The sequence below is a fragment of the Carcharhinus amblyrhynchos genome, chromosome 7, assembly GCF_965287045.1.
Source record: "Carcharhinus amblyrhynchos chromosome 7, sCarAmb.v2.hapA, whole genome shotgun sequence".
Taxonomy (NCBI): domain Eukaryota; kingdom Metazoa; phylum Chordata; class Chondrichthyes; order Carcharhiniformes; family Carcharhinidae; genus Carcharhinus; species Carcharhinus amblyrhynchos.
The window spans coordinates 29,184,996-29,194,958 of record NC_137330.1 but is presented as its reverse complement, the minus strand read 5'-3'; positions in this window follow the sequence as shown (position 1 = coordinate 29,194,958).

Sequence of the window (9,963 nt, the reverse complement as noted above, 5' to 3'; positions counted from 1 at the left end):
GTACAATCCCTGGGAGGCATTGGCAGGTCCATATGGAAGTGAGGAGTGTGAAGGGAACCTACCTGCTTGACACTGGTTCTTCAAGCACCATAGTCTATGGAGAGGACGCAGACACCTCACCTCTATCAGGCAGACAATTCCACAGCCCAGAGCAGCCTTCAGCCTACAGTAACTGGCTGTGAAGCAGCCCCAGCGGGAGAGGGGGTCCCACTGACCGTACAAACAGGCATGGTCAGTTCAGTAGCACTGACACTGGCAAAAGTAAGGAATCCTCAAATCCTGAGGATCAGGGTAAGATGGTCTAGGATTCCACCGTTTTAAAAAAAACAGGACTATCGGAATAGACTCAGGGAAAAGTTCAGATTTAAAAGACCAGGGACTCAAAAAAGTGCGCAGCCTGTGCTTAATGCTCTCTAGATTCACAATGGCTGTACCTTTAAGACTTGATTAGCTGTAAAGACTCACATTACAATCATTATTCATGTAAATTGAGTTTGCGTCTTTGTATGCCCTGTTTGTGATCAGAACTCCCACCCACCTGATGAAGGAACAGCCAGTCCCAAAAGCTAGGGGCGTTCACTACAAATAGACCTGTTGGACTTTAACCTGGTGTTGTGAGACTTCTGACTGAGACAGGATCAGGCAGGGGGCAGTGTATTGTGTTACAAGTAAAATCCCACCGATGTTTTGGGAATGAGCAACTGTCATCAGCGTTTGCTGGGACTGAGAGGAAAAGTCTCCATATTCCACTGCCCCGAACACCCTGGTCCCCAGTATACGATATGCCCAGATCCAGGGAAAGGCACAGGCATACCAGGACATAGCCTGGCAACCTGGAGAGAGGTGACACTGTATATACTTCCCAAACCCTTTTTCCTTTCCCTTTAATAGTTTTGTGAGTCAGTGCTTGGGTTTTTCATTTTGTTACACCAGCCAAACTTGAGGCGAGTGCTCAAGGCAAGGCTATCTCTTTTATTTTCTGCAGGAACACTACTTCTAGTGGCCAAAAGAGAAAACGCTGGAAAATCTCAACAGGTCTGACAGCATCTGTAAGGAGAGAAAAGAGCTGACGTTTTGAGTCCAGATGACCCTTTGTCAAAGCTAAAAGGCCTAGAAAGTGGGAGATATTTATATTGCAGGGTGAGAGAATGAAAGATGAGTCATAGCCACAAAAACCAGAGGAAAAGACTGCTAACGCTTGTCCACAGAGAGGACAAAAGATGTGAATGTGCAAATGGCAGAGAAGCTGTAAGCTGTGACAGGTGAAGATGTTGGGGCTGGGGGTTGAAGGGCGGTGGAAGAGATGGGACAGGGGTAAAATGTGGAAAAGGGAAAGCGGGGGAGAAAGGGGAAGAGAAGGGCTATAAGGGAGGGGAACAAAAATGAAGAAAGACAACAAAGAAATAAAAGGTAGAGAACAATATAAAAAAAAAACTGAAGACAAAAGGGGGCCGAGGTGGGGTACAGCAAATCATCTGAAGTTGTTGAATTCGATGTTGAGACTGAAAGGCTGTAAAGTGCCTAGCCAGAAGAAGAGATGCTGTTCCTCCAGTTTACATTGAGCTTCACTGGAACATTGCAGCAGGCCAAGGACAGACTTGGGCGCAGGAGCAGAATCGTGTGTTAAAATGGCAAACAATTGGAAGGTCAGGGTCCTGATTGCTTAGTAAAGCGATCACCCAGTCTATGCTTGGTCTCTCCAGTATAGGGGAGACCACATCGGGAGCAGCGAATGCATTTCACTAAATTGAAAGAGGTGCAAATGAAACGCTGCTGAACCTGGAATGAATGTTTTGGATCTTGGATGGTGAGCATAGAAGAGGTAAAGGGGCAAGTGTTACACCTTCTATGATTGCATAGGAAGATGCCATGAGTGACGGGAGAGGTGTTGGGTACAGTGGAGGAGTGGACTCGGTTATCTCAGAGAGAATTGTATCTCTGGAATGCTGACAGGGGCAACCAAGGGAAGATGTGTTTGGTGGTGACATCATGCTGGAATTGGCGAAAATGGCGGAGAATTATGTTTTGCATGCCAAGGTTGGTGGGGTGAAATGTGAGAACAAGGGGGACTCTATCCCTGTTCTGGGAGTGGGTGGAGGGGGGATGGTGAGGGTCGTGGCATGGGAGATGGACTGCATGCTGTTGAGAGCCCTGTCGACAACTGTAGATGGGAAAGCAAAGTTGGGGAAAATAGAGTACATATTAGAAGCACCACTTTGGAAAATGGCATCATCAGAACAAATGTGATGGAGGCAAAGGAGCTGAGAGAAAGGGATGGAGTCCTTACAGGATGTGGGGTGTTGTCGATCAGATAGCTGTGGGACTCAGTAGGCTTGTAATGAATATTGATAGTCTATTGTCAGAAATGGAGACAAAGGTTAAGTAAGTGAAAGGAAGTGTCTGAGATAGACCAGGTGAAGGCAATAGAGGTTTTCTATTGGATAAGACAGGGCAAAAGTCTGTGCTATGATTGGTGGATATGTATGCAAATGAAGGATTAGAAAGTTGCTCATTTCTCATATGCCATAATTAACTATAACTATTGCATTTTCTGTATGAATCAGCAGGACCCTGCAATGCTGGGCGCCGCATTGTGTTCTCACTTGTGTACAAGTTATTAAAGCTTGGAAATCGAGTACTCTGGGTATAACTGTTGTCTGTACCCAAGTCAACTGCAGTTTAAAAGTTAGTACCCAAAGCCAATGACATACTGACAGAGCTTTTGGAAGTGTTCCAATATTTCTGTAGTTGATGTGATAAAAGCTCCACTAATGCTACAGTTTTGTAAACATAGTTGCAAGTTGTTTAATGAAATTAGTGGCTAATTATTACGAGACATTTGAAAATGTACATCATTGATTTATCTGTAGTAGAAGTCTTCAGCCTATGCCACTGTCAAAAGATATTTACTACATCAGAAACAAACATGGATTTGTTGCTTTGTGCATAATTGAGCAATTAATTGCTCTTGGCGAGCTAGAGCATTGGTTGAGCGTAAGCTGAGTATTCATCAGAACTTGGAACAACTAACTCATTTCATATATTGAGCTTCCAGGCTGGACTGGATCTTCTTCTCGACAAAATGGTTGGGTTGTAGTGGGTGCAGAATATCCAGGATATTAACATTTCATAAGTGACTGCAGTGAAGAGGTGGAGCGACTTGAAAGTAACAAGGGTCAAAAAATATTCATATTCTTTTTAAAGCTGTGCAGCCAAAAATAAATAACTGCCATAAAACATTGGGGTAGCATTATTGGGCAATTAGCCAATGCTTTCTTAAAGATCTTCAAGGAGAGAACTGGAAAAAATTGAAAGATTTAGGGAAGGAATTCCAGAGCTCATTGAAAGTAGCTGGAAGTATGGTCAATAATTATGGAACACAAGTAATCAGGGCTACATAAAGTGCCAGAATTGGAGGAATGCCAGAGAGCTGGACGAGCTTGTAAGGAGAGGAGCCATGGAGGAATAATGCTTAACACATTAATGTCACAAGTAGGCGTACATTAACACTGCAATAAAGTTACTGTGACAATCCCCTAAACCCCACATTCTGGCACCCATTCAGGCGAGGGAGAATCTAATCAGCGTGTCTTTCAGACTGTGGGAGGAAACTGAAGCACCTGGGGAAAACCCACGCAGACTCGGGGAGAACATGCCAACTCCACACAGCAGTGACCCAAGCCGGGAATCGGCCCCAGGTCCCTGGCACTGTGAAGTAATATGATAGGACACATAACAATATTCCTCTGGCTTCTCCACCACCACTATGCAATTTAAAATCAAAGCCCATGTTTTAAATAGTCTGAATCTAATTAGTTAAAAAATATTTAACAATGAGTCTTTTCAAGCAATCAATACTGTTTTTACTCCAGTTCAACTTGATCACTTAATGTTGCAATGCTGTTAAAGTGACGTGTTAGTGCACAATACAAAACTGCATTTGTGGCAGAATGCTTGTTTGTAAATAGAAAAACCTACAGTGCAGTATGATACATAAGCTGTAAAAAGATGATTGGATCATGCCAAGCTTGTTGAAGGAAATAAGGCTGAGGAAGTTAATCAAAACAGAAAATTCCAGAAGTATGCAGCACACCAGGCACCAGCTACAGAGAGAAAAATTGAGTTAACATTTTGGGTATTGAACTATTGAACAATAGAGTCAGAGAATGATTACAGCATAGAAGGGGGCCATTTGGACCATCCTGTCCGTGCTAACGCTCTGAAAGAGCAATTCACCTTGTGTCACATACCTGCCTTCTTCTCTAACTGTTGGAAATGTTTTCTTCTCTGATAGTGAAAAGGGCACAAAGGCATGAATGAGAGTACAGAAAAGGTATGAGAAACTTCAGTTATGACGACAGATTGGAGCGGTTGGGGTTGTTCTCTTTGAAGCCAAGAAGATTGAGAGGAGATTCAATAGAGGTATTCAAAATGTAGAAGAACTGATATAGGAAAAAACTGTTGCATTCAAAACTCCCTTTTGAAAGCCTCAATCTGACCCAGCCTCCATCACATTATCAGACAGTACATTCCAGATCCTCACCACTCTCTGCGTGAACAGGTTTTCCTCACGTTGCCATTGCTTATTTTGTCAATTACATTTGGTTCTCAATTCCTTCACAAATGCAACAGTTTTTTTTCCTATATCAGTTCTTCATAACTGAAGTTTCTCATCTCTTTTCTGTACTCTCATTAATGCCTTTGCGCCCTTCCTAATGTATTTTACCCAGAACTGAACATAATGTTCCAGTTGAGACTGAACCAGTATTTTAATCAGGTTTATCAAAATTCCCTTGCTTTGTGCTCTTTGTCCCTATTGATAAAGCCCAGGAAGCTGTATGCTTTAACTGCTTTCTCAACCTGTCTTGCCACCTTCAATGACTCATGTACATATACACTTGTGTCCCTGCTCCTGCACCCCATTTAGAATTATGCCCTTTATTCTAAATTGTATCTCAGCATTCTTTCTACCAAAATGGACCAGTTTAGACTTTTCTGCATTAAATTGCCACCCATTCCAGCAACCTCTCAAATCCTTTGGAAGTTCTACACTATTCCCTTCACAATTCACAATGCTTCTTCGTGTTGTAATATCCACAAATTTTGAAACTGCACCCTGTACACTAAGATACAGGTCATTCATGTATCAGGAGTAGGAACAGTCTTGACATCGACCCTGGGGAACTCCAGTATAAACTTTCCTCCAGTTTAAAAACATCTAATAACCTCTACTCTTCATTTCACTCAGCCAATTTTATATCTATGTTGCTTCTGTTTGGTGAGCTCCAACTTTGCTCATTAGTCTATTGCGAGGCACTGTAACAAATGCCTTTTGGAAATTTATGTACACCATATTACCCTCATCAAGCCTTTGATATGTCATCAAAAAAATTCAAGGAAGATGGTTAAACATAGATTTTCTTTAGTGAAGTCTTGCTGGCTTCTCTTAATTAACCCACATTTGCTCAAGCGATTTTTCACTTTGTCCCTAATTATCATTTCTATCGGCTTTCCCACCACTGGGATTAAACAGACTGGCCGCTAGTTGTTGAATTTATCTTTACATCCTTTTTAAATACAGACTTTTGAACAATATTTGAAATTCTCCAATCCTCTGACATCAGTCAGAGGATAAGGAATATTAGAAAAATTATGGCCGGTGCTCTGTAATTTGCACCCTTACTTCCTTCAGTTATTTTGGTTCTCTCTCATCCTGTCCTGATGTCTTAGCAACTTTAAGTGTGGACAGCCTTCCCAATAGGATGGTTCCAAACCTATCTCGACCTGATTGACACTCTTCTTATTATGCTGCATGAAGCTTCACAGAAACCCAAACCTGCTTCATAATCCTCCCAGTCTTCTTCACAGAGGCCCCATCCAGCAGCACACCCTTCCCTATCTGCCTTATAGTCACCCAACCCAGCTTCACATTCCTTCTGGTCTGTTTGGCAGTTTTCACTCCTCTCGTCCTGTGTTCCAGTGATCACACTCTGTCACAGTGACTCAATTCATGTTCCTCTCAGTCTGCCTCACAAGCTTATGAGCTGCTTCATAGAGACCCCAACCTGCTTCACAGCGATCGTGACCTGGTGCACATCACTCTTGGTCTGCTTCACAGTGACCCTGATCAGCTTCACAACACTCCCCATCTGCTTCACAGTGCCTAACCTGCTGTCTCACCCTCCAGCTCCAATTTGTAGCGATCTCATCCAGCTTCACACTCCTTCAACCCTGCCTCACAGTGATCCCGATTGAATTTCACACCCCTCCCAGTCTGCTTCACAATTATCCTGACCTGCTTCACGCTCCTCACAATTTGATTCACACCTGACACAATCTGCTTCGCAGCAACCCCAACTTGCTTCATAATTCTCCTCGTCTGCCTCATGTGGACCTCAACCAACTTCACTCAGATAAAAGCAAATTCCTGTGGATGCTGGAATCTGAAAAAACAGAAAATGCTGGAAAATCTTAGCATGCCTGAGAGCATCTGGGCAGAAAGAATATAGCTCTGACAAAGGGTCATCCAGACTTGAAACATTAGCTCTATCCTAGCTCCACAAATACTGTCAGAGCTGCCAAGCTTTTCTGTTTTTGCTTCAACCAGCTTCACACTCTTCCTAGTCTGCTTCACAGTGATCCTGACATGTTTCCCACTCTCCTGGTCTGTTTCACACGGATCCTGATCCGCTTTCACTCTCCTTTTGGCCAGTTTCACACTCCTCCCGGTCTGTTGCACAGTGATTTAAACTTGCACTGCACTCCTACCACATGATCATCCCTGACTCCTCTTGATCTGCATTATAGCGATCCTATATTGCTTGATAGTGACCCCAGCATGCTGAATATTCCTCCTGGTCTATGGATTTTTGTCAGAACTGGAAACTTGATTGATATCACAAGTTTTACAAAGAACAAAGAAAATTACAGCGCAGGAACAGGCCCTTCGGTCCTCCAAGCCTACACTGACCATGCTGCCCCACTTAACAAAAACCCCTTATGCTTCCAGGAGCCAAATCCCTTGATTCCCATCAAAATCACGTGCCTCCCCATCAGGGAATTAAACCTCTGTCTCCCATGTGACAAGCAGGGATACGAACCACTATACTCTTAAGCAAGTATAGGTGCAGTGAGAGGAGACAAAAGAACAAAAACTGAAGTTTTGTGAGATGATGAAAGGCAGGAATGATTTAGTAAGCAGCTGAATCATTACCAACAGCAATTGGTTTGATAAATGGGGACAGTGGTTACAATTTGAAATTGTTGAACTTTATGTTGAGTCCTGTTGGCTGTAAAATGAGAAGGTAATAGGTACTCCACAGTTTCAAGATCCTGGGAGGAATGAGTTAAAATAAAGATGTTACAATGGGTCTTGATTCTAGCCTGGTGTATTTCCAGGGAGAAAGAATAAAAGAAAAGTTCAGAAATTCAGTATTCATTTAAATAGAGACAAGAAAGCATGTGACAAAAAGAGAGGTGAGGGGATACAGATAAGAGGAGGATTGTTATCAGACTACAAGCTACTTCATGTATCCTGTCCAGAGAGGAATGTCAGAATGATTGATGCTCTCTTCAGGTCTGCCTGGGAAAGAATGAAGGAAAGAATACACACACCAGCTAATGTACCACTGGCTATGTGAGTGTTGTGATCCCAAAGGAAAGAAATAACACAAAGTCATGGAGCAGTTGCAGATAATAGCAAGTATGCACATTTGTTGTTTTTGTTGAATAGTCCTGTAACTGCACCAAAGAGTCCCATTACATAACTGATCAATATTTAAAAGTAAACGTATCATGGATTTTTTTCTAAAATTGCATAGATATTGAAAACATTAAAATTCTGTGGTAGCAACTGAATACCCTTCTGGCACTTTGATTTTTAACCTCCAGCACTGAGGAAGGTAATGTTTTCATCTCTGTTCACCTGGAAACAACAGATCTCAAAAACGAGAGGACAGATTCTATTTCACTTGGTACACATAAATGATGTGGCCCAAAGAGTAACTGATTAGGTTTTTGGCATAGAAATGGACCTGCAAATGGATCCTAGAATACTTTAAAAGATCTGTTAACATTAAGAGAAAGGGTAAATTGACTATTTTTTAGAATGTTGTGAGTTGTCTTAGCTGCTGTGGTAGAATTTGACACAGCTGCCAAAATGTGAGCAGAATTTTCAAAGCAGGCTGTTAGATATGGATTGGCTTGAGGTCTCCTCAGTGAGATGGAATCTCTTAATAAAAAACCTTTTTTTTTAGCTTTGTAGTTACAGAGCATCAATCAGGTAGGGAAAGCCTTGAGGAAAAGTTGCGTAATTTTGATGACTTTGAGTTACACAGGATGGTGATGGTTGCCATTCTACTGAATGCCTTCTACACTTGTTGTAAATGTAAACATTTTTGCTGAATATTTTGTATTCGTTAAGGACTGACATATTTTTCTTTGTCTTTTTCCCTAATGCCAGCAAAAGGCATGTCTAAGTTGGGCTCAGAACACTTAGCTGTAAGTTAATGATCCCTCGACAACTTCTCTAGAATATGCCTCCAGTGTAAACATCAAGAATGCTCAACTATTGTACACAATTATACCAATGTGACAACATATTTCTGACGTGGCCAGTCTTGGCTTGCAATTTAGTGTCAGGTCATCTCCTTTCTAGACTTGAATCCACTTGAGGCTAAGCTGACATTTCTTAAACTCTATTGTTTTGGGATTCTGGAAGTTGACATACAGAAAATGTGCTGGGTTGATATGCATGTATAAACATAAGGAGAAACAGCACTTTAAAATCGCAGAATTATTCAGAAATTAAAACATTTGTCACTCAAAACACAGAATCACTCTTGTTATGTGTCAATCAAAAAGTGGCTTCAATAGTCAGCTTTTATATGTATAAATTAATATTAATTCTTGTTCACTTGTTTGTTTTCCCAAACAGAGTTTTCTATTTGCACCTATACAACTTAAGAGCTCAGGGCCATTTTTGAAGTCAGGACCATAAACGTAGAAATCTTATTTTTGCCACTTTCTATTGCTGGTTTTGGTGACTTCTGGAGAACTATGGTTGGTTAGATCTTATGAACTACTAATGAAGTTATTTCAAAGTGCAACAGCAACACTTACTGGCAAGAGCACTGTAGTGCATGAGCAGCAACAGTGAGGTTTACAATATACCACGAAAGCCTATGCAATTGGTGAAAAATTTGAGCATGGTGAAATATAGAGAAAAATAAATGAAATAATGGTTTGAAAAAATATTAGTAACGACAATTAAGGTTGAAAACAAAGTGCCAATTCTTGTTTTTGTTGTTAAATCTAGGTTAAACACTCTAATCTTCATGGAATCCTACAGTGCAGAAAGAGGCCATTTGACCCATCAAGTCTGCATCTTTCCTCTGGGTTCTCCAGTTTCTTCCCACAGTCCAATGATATGAGATTTAGGTTGATTGGCTATGCTAAAATTGTAGTAAGAAGTCTGACAACACCAGGTTTAAGTCCAACCGATTTATTTGATAGTAAACTCACAAGCTTTTGAGGTTTTCCTCTTCTTCGGGTGAATGGAGAGTTCTGGCCTCAGGCAGAGCATATAAAGCACAGACAGTTAACAGATTACTGATTAGAATGCGAATCTTTACACCTAACCTGCTGTTCAAGTCCTAAAGTGGCCGACAATGTGAGTGGAAGGAGCACTGAGCGCAGGTTAAAGAGATGTGTATTGTCTCCAGACAGTACAGTAAGTGAGATTTTGCAAACCCAGGCAAGTCACGGGGGTTACAGATAGTGCGACATGCGTGTGTCGCACTATCTGTAACCCCCGTGACTTGCCTGGGTTTGCAAAATCTCACTTACTGTACTGTCTGGAGACAATACACATCTCTTTAACCTGCGCTCAGTGCTCCTTCCACTCACATTGTCGGCCACTTTAGGACTTGAACAGCAGGTTAGGTGTAAAGATTCGCATTCTAA